Below are 13,145 nucleotides of genomic sequence, written 5' to 3' on the forward strand. Positions count from 1 at the left end.
GCTTGTCTTTTGTTTTGCTGGAAGCTCTGAGACGCAAAGGGTGTACCGCCGTGCCGTTAGTTCGGCACGGTGGGTTTTTTTTGCCCCCTTTGCGTGGTTTTGCTTTAGGGTTTTTTGTAGACTGCAAAGTTCGCTTTACTGTCCTCGCTCTGTCCTAGAATATCGGGCCCCACTTTGCTGAATCTATTTCATCCCTACGTTTTGTCTTTTCATCTTACTCACAGTCATTATATGTGGGGGGCTGCCTTTTCCTTTGGGGAATTTCTCTGGGGCAAGTCAGGCCTATTTTTCTATCTTCAGGCTAGCTAGTTTCTTAGGCTGTGCCGAGTTGCCTAGGTAGTTGTTAGGCGCAATCCACAGCCGCTTTTAGTTGTGTTTAGGATAGGATCAGGTGTGCAGTCTACAGAGTTTCCACGTCTCAGAGCTCGTTCTTGTATTTTTGGGTATTTGTCAGATCACTGTGTGCGCTCTGATCGCTAAGCACACTGTGTTTCTGGATTGCCTTCATAACACCTGTCATTAGCAAACATAACAAGTGGCGCTGTAGACGGTAAGGACTGGTTTTATTTTATACGGGGTCTTGAATTGATGAAGACGGGGATGTCCAGTAGTGGTCAGACCCATTTAAGGAAGGGACTGTCACAGGGTCCTACTCCGGTATCACTCAATCAACAGAGCGAGGGATGAGTGAACAGTCCCAAGGACCTTTATTACAAGCAAACCGAAAAGTGCATGAAACAATCCACCACACAGGATAAAATAGTCCAGGAACACAGATACAGTCCAGTAATGGGAAAACTGCCCCGGGAGATCAGTCACCATCCTCCGCGTACAGATGGAGATGGCAGTGCGGCCCCAGGTACTTCTCCGTATAGGCTCCTTCAGCACGCTCTCTCGGGTGCTTGCCGTAGCCTCAGCATCCCACACAGGAGCTTTCTTACTTGTCTCCTCAGAAAGAAATATCCACTTTATACCCACACTTGTGTTTTAGGTCATTCTCCCAAGGGTTTATAAGGGGATACAACTGTAGTATGTTCTCGGTCTGTAGCAGAAAATATCTAAATTAAGGAGGAGAAAGCAATGGGTTTTTCTGGATGCTTATAGTGAAGGACACCAGGAAGGAGTCTTTGGAAGTATTAGATTGCGGGGTCTCAGTCTTATTTAAAATAGGTCGGTCCCTGATATTCTTAAAGGGAACCTGTCACCCCCAAAATCGATGGTGAGGTAAGCTCACCGCCATCAGGGGCTTATCTCATTCTGTAATGCTGTAGATAAGCCCCCGATGTAACCTAAAAGAGGTTTCTCGATGTAACCTAAAAGAGGTTAGATTATACTCACCCAGGGGCCGTCCCGGTGCGATCCGGGGCCTCCCATCTTCATTCATGACGTCCTCTTCTTGTCTTCCTGCTGCGGCTCCGGAGTACTGATTTGCCCTGTTGAGGGCAGAGCAAAGTACTGCAGTGCGCAGGTGCTGGGCCTCTCTGACCCTTTGGGGCCCTTTCTGCTGCCTGTCGAGGTTCCCCCTTCCCACATGGGTAAGTCACGGTGATGCTGGCTGCACGAGTGTGATTATATCTAGCATAGGGGCTGTAATAGTGGCTTATATGGGCTCCCTTTACACTTGTCCTTTAATGGTGGGATGCCATTTCTAGTCACTCTATGCCCACTCGTAGCACCAATATCTCTAGGGGTGTTCCTCCACAGGTAGTTGTTGTTTTTTGTTTTTGTTTTTATGTGGTTTTTCCTTGTTTTCTCGTCATGTTTTTGTGTATTCAGGCTTTTTAGCCATTCCCTGTATCCACAATGAGCCTTGTCTAATAAAAATGTTTCACTTTTTTTGATACTACTTCTAGACTCAGGGCTTCATTTTTACGTACACTTATATATGAGAGTATACTCCTGTTCGCTTGTAGGTTGTGCATATTTTGTGGAGTCGCGGCTGCGCTCTCATTTTGGTCCCGTCTCTATGGGACCATATACTCTCTATGTATATCCAGTATGTCAGTTCTTGTTAGCCTCTCTGACCTTTCCAGCGCCTGCGCACTGCAGTACTTTGCTCTGCCCTCAACAGGGCAAATCAGTACTCCGGAGCCGCAGCAGGAAGACAAGAGGACGTCATGGAATGAAGATGGGAGGGCCCGGACCTGAGACACCCATCGGATCGGACTGCCCGCCCATGGGTGAGTATAATCTAACCTCTTTTTCTCATTTGTTTAGGATACATCAGAGGCTTTTCTACAGCATTACAGAATGCATTACAGAATGCTGTAGATAAGCCCCTGATGGCGGTGAGCTTACCTCACCCGCGATTTTGGGGGTGACCGGTTCCCTTTAAGATAAGTGTCCTAATCAGTCAGCGTCCATCATATTTATGTCCGTCACATATAGTCCTGCATCTGTAACAGAGAGCTTCACTGTCGTCAAGTTTAAGGGAAGACAGTTATCAGACTTACTAGTAAGACAGGACCGTACTGTACAACATTTTGACACGTATTCTGCTTGTCATTCTAGTAAGGAGGCTTCTACCCTTGTCTGTTTTTTATCAGGCTACAGTAGGTTCACAGGCCCAGTCTTCCCCAATGTTGCACCCCACCATACTCCAGGAATCACAATCAGACCCATAGCCAGTGTGACACATACATACTTTTGGGTGAGTCTATAAGTGTCTCCACGCTACCACTCCACCCTAAGGCAGGTGACCATGTTACACTGGTCAAATTTATAACTGACTGCAGGGTTTGAGATATTAAACTAGAAAGTGTTAACTCCCCATTCTTCAAAGCAAAAAGAGGGGTGTATCCACATTATTTGGTGGCTTTCTTGGGCTCAGCTGTCCTCTTGCATTGGGAGGTGTGGATCTAGTTGGGCTTTCTTTCCAGCTTTATGGGCATCTCAGTTGTCAGCAGAACTTAGAAGGGCTCATCAAATCAAGGCTTAAAGGGTCTTCTGATGTGTCTTTTGACCACCTCCCAGTTGCAGTGATGCAGGGGGTGGCTCCCTTCCATAATAATCTGCATCTGGAAAAGAATAGTGTACGCTAGAGCATATGTGTGATGCTAGCCACTTCTCATGGCCAGGCCGTGAGAATAGTCAAGGTGTCCAAGGTCAGAAGCCAGGAGGGTGCGTCATAAACGGAAGAGACAAAAGCACGGTCAGGTAATGTTCCGAGGTTAGAACACCAGGAGGATAACAAGTCAAAGTAGAAGGGGTTAAACAGACGGATGGTCAGAACAAAGTCCAAGGTCAGGCAACAAAAAATCAAGCCTACAGAACTCAAGGTACAAGGAGCAAAAACCTCCCAAGATGAATGTGCATCTGGCTGAGGTCTCAGTTAAATAGCATGGCAATCACCTGGATTAATGAACACCTGTAGACAGCCAACGCCTCCCAGTCTCAGATTGGATAGATGAGCTGTCAATCAACACACTGACAGCTTCAGCACGCCCCTGTACCAGATTGGACGGCTGCGCTGTCAGTATTTTTATCCAAGACACAGTGAGGGGTGGAACCGTGACAGTACCCCCTCTTCTAGTAGGAGGGGAGCACCGGACCCCCAGGCTTCCCAAAAATTTTACATGGAAGGCCCTGACTAACCGATCGGATGGATGAGGTACTGGAGGGGAACCTCATACTCTAGGCCACCATCTACTGAAAGCAGAGGATGTGGGTATCTGGGAGACAATGCAGAAGTGACATACTCCTTTAATAGGGATTTATGGAACACGTTAGGGATGCGAAGGGATGGCAGAAGCCACAGGATTGACCACCACTAGGATCTCATGGACAAATACATTTTGGACCCAACTTCGCCGATGGCACTTTAAGTTTAATATTATTTATTGTTATAGCGCCATTTATTCCATGGCGCTTTACATGTAAGGAGGGGTATACATAGTAACATAGTAACATAGTTAGTAAGGCCGAAAAAAGACATTTGTCCATCCAGTTCAGCCTATATTCCATCATAATAAATACCCAGATCTACGTCCTTCTACAGAACCTAATAATTGTATGATACAATATTGTTCTGCTCCAGGAAGACATCCAGGCCTCTCTTGAACCCCTCGACTGAGTTCGCCATCACCACCTCCTCAGGCAAGCAATTCCAGATTCTCACTGCCCTAACAGTAAAGAATCCTCTTCTGTGTTGGTGGAAAAACCTTCTCTCCTCCAGACGCAAAGAATGCCCCCTTGTGCCCGTCACCTTCCTTGGTATAAACAGATCCTCAGCGAGATATTTGTATTGTCCCCTTATATACTTATACATGGTTATTAGATCGCCCCTCAGTCGTCTTTTTTCTAGACTAAATAATCCTAATTTCGCTAATCTATCTGGGTATTGTAGTTCTCCCATCCCCTTTATTAATTTTGTTGCCCTCCTTTGTACTCTCTCTAGTTCCATTATATCCTTCCTGAGCACCGGTGCCCAAAACTGGACACAGTACTCCATGTGCGGTCTAACTAGGGATTTGTACAGAGGCAGTATAATGCTCTCATCATGTGTATCCAGACCTCTTTTAATGCACCCCATGATCCTGTTTGCCTTGGCAGCTGCTGCCTGGCACTGGCTGCTCCAGGTAAGTTTATCATTAACTAGGATCCCCAAGTCCTTCTCCCTGTCAGATTTACCCAGTGGTTTCCCGTTCAGTGTGTAATGGTGATATTGATTCCCTCTTCCCATGTGTATAACCTTACATTTATCATTGTTAAACCTCATCTGCCACCTTTCAGCCCAAGTTTCCAACTTATCCAGATCCATCTGTAGCAGAATACTATCTTCTCTTGTATTAACTGCTTTACATAGTTTTGTATCATCTGCAAATATCGATATTTTACTGTGTAAACCTTCTACCAGATCATTAATGAATATGTTGAAGAGAACAGGTCCCAATACTGACCCCTGCGGTACCCCACTGGTCACAGCGACCCAGTTAGAGACTATACCATTTATAACCACCCTCTGCTTTCTATCACTAAGCCAGTTACTAACCCATTTACACACATTTTCCCCCAGACCAAGCATTCTCATTTTGTGTACCAACCTCTTGTGCGGCACGGTATCAAACGCTTTGGAAAAATCGAGATATACCACGTCCAATGACTCACCGTGGTCCAGCCTATAGCTTACCTCTTCATAAAAACTGATTAGATTGGTTTGACAGGAGCGATTTCTCATAAACCCATGCTGATATGGAGTTAAACAGTTATTCTCATTGAGATAATCCAGAATAACATCCCTCAGAAACCCTTCAAATATTTTACCAACAATAGAGGTTAGACTTACTGGCCTATAATTTCCAGGTTCACTTTTAGAGCCCTTTTTGAATATTGGCACCACATTTGCTATGTGCCAGTCCTGCGGAACAGACCCTGTCGCTATAGAGTCACTAAAAATAAGAAATAATGGTTTATCTATTACATTACTTAGTTCTCTTAGTACTCGTGGGTGTATGCCATCCGGACCCGGAGATTTATCTATTTTAATCTTATTTAGCCGGTTTCGCACCTCTTCTTGGGTTAGATTGGTGACCCTTAATATAGGGTTTTCATTGTTTCTTGGGATTTCACCTAGCATTTCATTTTCCACCGTGAATACCGTGGAGAAGAAGGTGTTTAATATGTTAGCTTTTTCCTCGTCATCTACAACCATTCTTTCCTCACTATTTTTTAAGGGGCCTACATTTTCAGTTTTTATTCTTTTACTATTGATATAGTTGAAGAACAGTTTGGGATTAGTTTTACTCTCCTTAGCATGGTAGGTGAGAGTCTGATATGTTGGGGTAGAGGGTTCCAGAGTAGAGGTGATACGCGAGATACGATTGTGGGAAGAGGGGAGTAGAGAAGGAGATCTTGTGAAGATCGGAGGTTACGTGCAGGTAAGTACCGGGAGGCGAGGTCACAGATGTATGGAGGAGACAGGTTGTGGATGGCTTTGTACGTCATGGTTAGGCTTTTGTATTGGAGTCTCTGGGTAATGGGGAGCCAGTGAAGGGGTTGACAGAGGGGAGAGGATGGAGAATAGCGGGGGGACAGGTGGATTAGTCGGGCAGCTGAGTTTAGAATAGATTGGAGGGGTGCGAGAGTGTTAGAGGGGAGGCCACAGACCAGGAGGTTGCAGTAGTCAAGGCGAGAGATGATGAGGGCATGGACTAGGGTTCTTGCAGATTCTTGGTTGAGGAATGAACTGATTCGTGAAATATTTTTGAGTTGAAATCGGCAGGAAGTGGAAAGGGCTTGGATATGTGGTTTGAAGGAGAGATCAGCATCAAGGATTACCCCGAGACAGCGAGCTTGTGGGACTGGGGAGAGTGGGCAGCCATTTACTGTAATGGATAGGTTCGTTGGGGGGGTCGCGTGAGATGGGGGAAAGATGATGAATTCTGTTTTGTCCATGTTAAGTTTCAGAAATCTAGCGGAGAAGAAGTATGAAATCGTGGACAGACATTGAGGGATTCTGGTTAGTAGGGAGGTGATATCTGGTCCAGAGATGTAGATCTGTGTGTCATCAGCATAGAGATGATACAGAAAGCCATGAGATTCTATGAGCTGTCCCAGGCCAAAGGTGTAAATGGAGAAGAGCAGGGGCCCTAGGACTGAACCTTGCAGGACTCTGACAGATAGTGGGCGAGGTGAGGAGGTGGTGTGTGAGTGGGAGACGCTAAATGTCCGGTCTGTTAGGTATGATGAGATCCAGGACAGGGCCAAGTCTGTGATGCCAAGGGATGAGAGGGTCTGTAATAATAGGGAATGGTCCACTGTGTCAAAGGCAGCCGACAGGTCCAGGAGGAGGAGGACAGAGTAGTGTCGCTTGCTCTTGGCGGTTAATAGGCATTGGTGACCTTAAGGCAGTTTCAGTGGAGTGGTGTGACCGGAAGCCAGATTGCAAGCGGTCAAAGAGGGAGCAAGAAGAGAGATGGGAGGACAGTTCAAGGTAGACGTGTTGTTTCAGTAGCTTGGAGGCAAAGGGGAGAAGTGATATAGGGCGATAGCTAGATACAGAGGATGGGTCAAGAGAGGGCTTTTTGAGGATAGGTGTGATGGAGGCATGTTTAAAGTTTGAGGGGAAACACCAGTTGTTAGTGATAGTTTGAAGAGATGGGTTAGGGTTAGGATGAAGACTGTGGTGAGCTTTGGGATGAAGTGGGATGGGATCGGATCAAGTGTACAGGTGGTGAGATGTGATCTTGAGAGTAGAGTGGAGAGTTGATCTTCTGTAATGGTGGAGACGTTGGTTTTGGAGGTGGAGGGCTGGGAAGTCGGGAGGAAGGACTCTAGGGGTTGTTGACCAAAACTGTCTCTGATCTCAATCTTCTGCTTGAAAAATGAGGCAAAGTCTTCAGCTGAGATGAGTGGGGAGGAAGGAGGTGCTGGGGACGGAGGAGAGAGTTGAAGGTATTGAATAACTGTTTAGGGTTGTGAGACAGGGAGGATATGAGAGATGAGAAGTAGGTTTGTTTAGCTGTGGCGAGTGTGGTCTTGAAAGTAGTGAGGGACTGTTTGAATGCGATGAAGTGCTCGTTGGAGTGGGATCTTTTCCATCTGCACTCAGCAGCTCTGGAAGCTCGCCTCAGTTCTTTGGTCAGGCTGGTGTGATTTTACAAGCTTTGGTATGTGTAAGTGGGGCAGCAGATTCCAAAGCTACAGCTATTGTGGTGTTATATAGAGCGGCAGCGTCATCCGCATTGTGTAGGGAACTTATATCTGTGAGGGAGGAGGATTCAGAGAATGAGTGTAGGTCAAGGTGTTTAAGATTTCTGCGAGGGTGTGAAAGTTTGTGCGGTGGGGATTGTAGACATGGAGTGGAGAGGGAAGAGAATGTGAGAAGGTTGTGGTCAGAGAGTGGAAGAGGTGAGTTGGAGAGGTTAGATAGAGAGCAGAGGCAGGTGAAGATGAGGTCCAGTGTGTGGCCATCTTTGTGGGTGGCTGTAGAAGATCATTGAGTGAGGCCGAAGGAGGAAGTGAGAGATAGAAGTTTAGTGGCAGCTGAGAGGGAAGTGTCAATGGGGATGTTGTCGCCCATGATGATAGTAGGGATGTCCGCGGAAAGGAAATGAAGTAGCCAGGTGAAGTGGTCAAAGAAGGTGGCTGGCCCTGGGGGGGCGGTAAATAACAGCCAGTTGGAGGGGGAGTAGATGCGCACAGAGTGCACCTCAAAGGAAGGGAGGGTGAAGGAGCAGGTATCTGACAGGAGAAAACCAACTCCTCCGCCATGTTTGCTGCTGGGGCGGGGTGTTTGAAAGGTGGAAGCCACCATATGAAAGTGCAGCAGGAGAGGCTGTGTCATAAGGGGTGAGCCAGGTTTTGGTGATGGCGAGGAAGGAAAGTTTGGTAGTAACAAAAAGATCATGGATGTAGGAAAGCTTGTTGCAGACAGAGCGAGCGTTCCACAAAGCTCCTGTTAGTGGGACTGGGGAAGCGGGGGCTGGGTGAATGGGTATAAGGTTATAGAGGTTACGGAAGGTTGTGATAGAGTGTGGATGGGAGGTAGAACTGACTGTGGGAATGTGGTGAGGAGGACCAGGATTTGGAGAGATATCACCAGCAGTGAGAAGGAGCAGAGAAAGTGTTAGCAGGTGGGAGCAGGAGAGGGCATGAGGGGCTGTCTGTGTTTGGAGACAGAGGATTGTATGTTGAGAAACCGTTCTGAGGAGGAGGTGAGCTGGATGGGGAGGATTGAAGAGGAGATGAACAGTTCCTTACTTGGTGTAGGGATCAGGGGAGTTTGCAGAAAGTGAAGGATTATAGGGGTGAAAGTGAAAACAAACAGAAACATTGTTTACAGTGACTGGCCAGTTACCTTCGGTTCAATTCTGGTTTTAATTCTAAAATTAATCTTCACACTTCTAGGACACACTTATGGGAATCACACAGCAGACAACAGTTTGGTTGTTCGTAGATGACAACCAAACCTTATCCCCAATGTTAAAAACAGGACCCAACGAATGTCTTCTGCCTTTCATTTTTGGCAAACCTGAACAGTCCCAATATTCTTTTAAACCTCTCTCCTGACATGAAAAAATTAGGGGTATGCATTGAATCTATTGTAACTATTATTAGTGGTTTGGATAGATAGAAAATAATATTAGAGTTTCTACTTATGCCTATACTTAAGTTTTGGGAAGTTTCTAGGTATCCCCAGTTGTATTTCTATGGCCTTTACTGGTCAATGGTTCTACACTTGATTGTAATTTCAGCAGATTATAGGCATTGCTTCTAGACTTTATCGTCCAAGGGTAGTCTACATGATGAATCTAAACACTCTAGAAGTGAATAGCTTCCTGTACCAAAAGGTTATGTGGAGTCTATATGGCATCACTTAAACTCCTTTCATGGAACATTAGAGGGTTGGGAAATGTCAGGAAATGGAATATGGTATTCTCCGAAATACGTAAATCGCAGGCGCAGATGATATGCCTTCAGGAGACCCACTTAACACCAGACACTATATCCAGAATGAATAAACCATGGATACAATGGCAGAAACATGCCACACACATTATCTATTCTAGAGGGTGGTCACCATTGTGCATAAGTCACTGAGATGGTCGGTTCAAGTGGTCAAGAGACCTGGGGGGGGGTAGATTTCTTTTTATATACGCATTTATAGATATGGTGCCTTATTTGCTGCTTAATATTTACAACCCACCACCAGCCAAGATGGACATACTCCAGCAGGCAGCGATCTTTGTATCACAGTACCCTGATGCCAAGATGTTCTGTATGGGAGATTGTAATATGGTTCTCAATACTTATTTGTATAGAATGAGCGCTGCACATTGTAGGCCTGGTAATTAGGACACCACTGCCTTACATTCATAACAGATGGGCTGGATTGATTTATGGAGGCAGCAGCATCCACTTCAGATAGAATTCTGTAATACACCAGCTAGAATCGATCATGTAATTGGGAATAGTGCTGCATTTTCAGATCTGAGTAAAATTGAATATTCCCCTAGAGCAGTATCAGATCACGCTCCATTGGTGGGATGCCTACATCTAGGGGGCCTTAACAGACCCAAGAGATTCCGCATACATCTGTTCTGGCTCTCTCTTATAGGGGAGCATGATAGAATAACCGATCAATTGGAGGCATTTATGGCAGATCATGGTGACTTCCCTGATAGATTGGTGGTGTGGGACACACTTAGAGCTTACTTGAGGGGATGTGTCAGGGAGTCCTCTATTGGGGAACAGAAGCTTGCTGAGGAATGTAAATCACTAGGAGCTGAGTATATTAATAACCCCTCCGAGAACCCTTTACATAATTGGCTCAGGAAAGGGAGGGAATACCTGATTCATTTACAGAAAAAAGCACAGAGAAAACTTTTTTCTCTAAACAGACTTATTTTGAATTCGGGAACCAATCGAGTCAATTTTTGGCGTACATAGTCCCAACAAAGTCAAATGTCCCCATCAATTTTGGCCATGAATACAAGAGAGGGAACTCCGCTACTTTGATCAAATTGCAGATAGATTTGAAGAATACTTTAGAGAGCTGTATTTGTATTTGAAATTGATGAATATTTAAACCAAATAGAATTTCCCGAACTTTCTTGTGAAGATCAGGCATTCTTGGGTAGAGATATCACTTTGGAAGAAATTCGGGAAGCAGCTATGTCTCTTTAATGGGAAGTCTCCGGGATCTGATGACATGCCCTTAGAATTATACAAAAGATATATAGATCAGATAGGCCCGGTTCTCTTGCAAACCCTTTCTTAAGCACTAAGGCTAGGTTCATATTGCGTTAGAGCAATCCGTTTAGCGCCTAGCGTTAGCGGATTGCACTAACGCAATGTTGTTTTATGGGGTCGCGTTAAACGTCCCCACTCTTGCAGATCTCTGATCTGCGAGAGCGGGGAACGGACCTCGGGCACGCCACAGACGCTGCAAGCAGCGTTCGTGGCGCTCCACAAAACACCGGCACATCGCTAGCGCGTGCCGAAAATGGCACGCGCTAGTGATGCACGTCACCATTGCTGTTAATGGGCGCGCTAACGGATGCGTTGCACGGCGTTAATTTTGCCGTGCAACGCTGTCCGTTAGCGCGGTCACAACGCAATATGAACCAAGCCTTACATGGCACTCTCTTCCACAATCCTTTTATGATGCCACTGTAGTGCTAATTCTAAAGCCAGATAAGAACCACACTCCTCAACTGGTTTATCGCCCCATATCCTTACTTAGCACGGATTACAAAATACTTACAAAACTTAAAGCTAACCGATTGAAACCAGTAATATTAAGCATTATACATGAGGATCAATCCGGCTTCATGCCAGGAAGGTCCACCTCCTCTAATATTAGAAGAGTGCAGGTTCTGACACATGGGTCACAAGCTTGGAGAATCCTGGGTGATCGCTTCTTTAGACAAAGCAAAGGCTTTCGATTCCTTGGAGCGGACATTTTTGCAATGTGTGCTTCTGAAATTTGGTTTCTCTGACAAATTTTGCAAATGGATTAAATTATTTAACGGTATGCTGAAAGCTAATATCCTTGTAAATGGAATACTGTCGGAGTACTGTGATCTGGGTAGAGGAACCAGACAAGGCCGCCCCCTGTCCCCGATGCTCTAGCGATAGAGCCTATTGCTCTGAAGATTAGAGAGGACCCTTTGGTGGAGGGCACTAATATAAATTCTAGAATAGACAAAGTGGGATTATATGCGGATGACCTGGTGCTCATCCTAGATAAAGTGGAGCGATCCCTCCCGAGAGCAATTGACCTCGTTAACTGTTTTGAGGAATTGTTAAGTCTCAAAATTAATTGCAGCAAATATGTGGTCATGCCATTTATGGATAACATAACTGAACCTGTGATGTTTGGACTACAAGTAGTACAGAAGTTCAAGTATTTAGGCATTATAATTAATCGGAACCCAATTAAAGACCTTGGGGGCAATGAATATCCCCTAGGTGATACGATGAAAAAAAAAAAGGTTTGAGGTCTGATATCAGCTACTCCTATTTGTGGCGGGCAGAATTGGTTTAATCAAGATGATAATTCTTCCAAAGTGTTTATATGTACTGGAACATTCATCAATTAAGGTCCCCAAAGGAATTTTTTAGGAAAATGCATAGCATGATGGTGGCATTTATATGGGATTCATCAAGGCCTAAATTAAGTGTTAGATCCCTGCAGAGACCCAAAATTCAGGGTGAATACGCGGTCCCTGACCTATTTTTGGATTATCTAGCTGGTCAACTACGTTATTTAGATGGTTTGGTGACAAGCTTTGGATGGTTGGTGACAAGCTAACTAATGCAGAAGCTCATCTCATACACTTCTTGGGTGGACATACACCATGGGTAGAATTAGAAGGTTCCTACAGACCATCACACGGTTTATTATCTGCACACAGCTTGGTGATACAGGTGTGGCGAGAAAGTAAGCGTATTATGAAACTCACTGATCAAGTAGGAGAAACTCAGATGTGTGATAATCCCGTATTTCCACACCTCAAAAAGCTACAGCACCCAATTTTCTGGAAGCAATACAGAATAACAACGCTTAGGCTATGTGCACATGTTGCGGATTAGGCTTAGGAATTTCTGGTGCGGATTCTGCCTATCCTGGCAGAAAACGCACCTGCGAATTTGTCGTGTTTTTTTTGTGCGGTTTCGCAGCATTTTTTGTGCGTTTTTGCTGCGGTTTTCTTGCGGATTTGCTGTGTTGTTTACCCCTGCGGTTTTCTATAATGGAATGGGTACAAAAACGCTGCAGATTCACAAAAAGAGAAGTGACACGCTACTTCTTTTAAACTTCAGCGTTTCCGCAGCGGATTTTCCGCAAAGTGTGCACAGCATTTTTTTTTTCTCATTGATTTACATTGTACTGTAAATCAATTGCGGATCTGCAGCGTTTCTGCACCGCAAAAAACCCTTCGGAACCACAGAGAATCCGCAATGTGTGCACATACCCTAAATCAGATTTTTGAAAATGAAATTTTATTATCATTTGAACAAATTTATATAAAGTTTGGGATCCCCCATATGGATTTTTATATACTGTGCGCAGAATTATTAGGCAAGTTGTATTTTAGAGGATTATTTTTATTATTGATCAACAACTGTGTTCTCAATCAACCCAAAAGACTCGTAAAAATCAAAGCTTAATATTTTTGGAAATTGGAGTTGGGTCTTTTTAG

The sequence above is a fragment of the Ranitomeya imitator genome, chromosome 3, assembly GCF_032444005.1.
Source record: "Ranitomeya imitator isolate aRanImi1 chromosome 3, aRanImi1.pri, whole genome shotgun sequence".
In the NCBI taxonomy this organism is placed as follows: domain Eukaryota; kingdom Metazoa; phylum Chordata; class Amphibia; order Anura; family Dendrobatidae; genus Ranitomeya; species Ranitomeya imitator.